Raw genomic sequence first — 2,282 nt, forward strand, 5'->3', positions numbered from 1 at the left:
CCTAGCAGCAGTGACTTGATACAGATATACAGATATACAAGCCTAGCAGCAGTGACTTGGATACAGATATCAAGCCTAGCAGCAGTGACTTGGACACAGATATCAAGCCTAGCAGCAGTGACTTGGATACAGATATCAAGCCTAGCAGCAGTGACTTGGATACAGATATCAAGCCTAGCAGCAGCAGTGACTTGGATACAGATATCAAGCCTAGCAGCAGTGACTTGGATACAGATATCAAGCCTAGCAGCAGTGACTTGGATACAGATATCAAGCCTAGCAGCAGTGACTTGGATACAGATATCAAGCCTAGCAGCAGTGACTTGACAGATTCAAGCCCAGCAGATACAGATATCAAGCCTAGCAGCAGTGACTTGGATACAGATATCAAGCCGAGCAGCAGTGACTTGGATACAGATATCAAGCCTAGCAGCAGTGACTTGGATACAGATATCAAGCCTAGCAGCAGTGACTTGGATACAGATATCAAGCCTAGCAGCAGTGACTTGGATACAGATATCAAGCCTAGCAGCAGTGACTTGGATACAGATATCAGCAGTGACTTGGATACAGATATCAAGCAGCAGTGACAGATATCAAGCCGAGCAGCAGTGACTAGGATACAGATATCAAGCCTAGCAGCAGTGACTTGGATACAGATATCAAGCCTAGCAGCAGTGACTTGGATACAGATATCAAGCCGAGCAGCAGTGACTTGGATACAGATATCAAGCCGAGCAGCAGTGACTTGGACACAGATATCAAGACCAGATATCAAGCCAGCAGTGACTTGGATACAGATATCAAGCCGAGCAGCAGTGACTTGGACACAGATATCAAGCCTAGCAGCAGTGACTTGGATACAGATATCAAGCCTAGCAGCAGTGACTTGGATACAGATATCAAGCCTAGCAGCAGTGACTTGGATACAGATATCAAGCCTAGCAGCAGTGACTTGGATACAGATATCAAGCCGAGCAGCAGTGACTTGGATACAGATATCAAGCCTAGCAGCAGTGACTTGGATACAGATATCAAGCCTAGCAGCAGTGACTTGGATACAGATATCAAGCCTAGCAGCAGTGACTTGGATACAGATATCAAGCCTAGCAGCAGTGACTTGGATACAGATATCAAGCCTAGCAGCAGTGACTTGGATACAGATATCAAGCCTAGCAGCAGTGACTTGGATACAGATATCAAGCCTAGCAGCAGTGACTTGGATACAGATATCAAGCCTAGCAGCAGTGACTTGGATACAGATATCAAGCCTAGCAGCAGTGACTTGGATACAGATATCAAGCCTAGCAGCAGTGACTTGGATACAGATATCAAGCCTAGCAGCAGTGACTTGGATACAGATACCCCATTCCACCTGACTGCTGCTGCTCCAGTTTCAACTGTTCTGCCTTATTATTATTCGACCATGCTGGTCATTTATGAACATTTGAACATCTTGGTCATGTTCTGTTATAATCTCTACCCGGCACAGCCAGAAGAGGACTGGCCACCCCACATAGCCCGGTTCCTCTCTAGGTTTCTTCCTAGGTTTTGGCCTTTCTAGGGAGTTTTTCCTAGCCACCGTGCTTTTACACCTGCATTGTTTGCTGTTTGGGGTTTTAGGCTGGGTTTCTGTACAGCACTTTGAGATATCAGCTGATGTACGAAGGGCTATATAAATAAATTTGATTTGATTTGATTTGATATCAAGCCTAGCAGCAGTGACTTGGATACAGATATCAAGCCTAGCAGCAGTGACTTGGATACAGATATCAAGCCTAGCAGCAGTGACTTGGATACAGCTGGATTTGTTTTTGGGAGATGATATGATTTTTGAAGGAAACGTGCCCATATCATCACACAAGAAACAAACATTTTTAGGGTTGTGGCTCCCTCAGTAGGAAGCCGTTTGGGTGACTGATCGGGTCTCCGTAAATAGAGCATCTGTGACCGATTGCACATTTCCCGCTTCTGTCAAAAGACATTGTTGTAATGTGTAATGAAGGACAGACGACATATTTAATAGGTGAAGTGGTATTAGTAGTAGAGATGCTTACATTCCTGGGGTCTCATCTCAGTCACTTCAGCCAGCCACATCTTCCATGTCTGGCAGTCGCATGGTTCATGGGCTTCTCCCTGGCACTCCCTGGAGACAGACAGACAGACAGACAGACAGACAGACGGATGAGTTCACCCTCCAGACACATCGTACCGTCTATTTATGTTCTGTCTGGGAAACACATCCTATGCATTACTCAAGACTATCACAGACATGAAAGGAG

At 45.5% G+C, this 2,282-nt stretch overlaps 1 long non-coding RNA gene across 1 annotated transcript in view; it reads right to left on the reverse strand.

Moving 5' to 3' along the window:
* The window catches only part of LOC127922908 (uncharacterized), an 11,608-nt gene extending 9,461 nt beyond the window's left edge, over positions 1-2,147 (reverse strand). Inside the window, exon 1 of the long non-coding RNA XR_008112773.1 lies at positions 2,058-2,147. This is a non-coding gene — a long non-coding RNA (uncharacterized LOC127922908). The remainder of the gene's footprint in view (positions 1-2,057) is intronic.
* Between the last annotated feature and the right edge of the window lie 135 nt (positions 2,148-2,282).

The sequence above is a fragment of the Oncorhynchus keta genome, unplaced genomic scaffold, assembly GCF_023373465.1.
Source record: "Oncorhynchus keta strain PuntledgeMale-10-30-2019 unplaced genomic scaffold, Oket_V2 Un_contig_27604_pilon_pilon, whole genome shotgun sequence".
In the NCBI taxonomy this organism is placed as follows: Eukaryota; Metazoa; Chordata; class Actinopteri; order Salmoniformes; family Salmonidae; genus Oncorhynchus; species Oncorhynchus keta.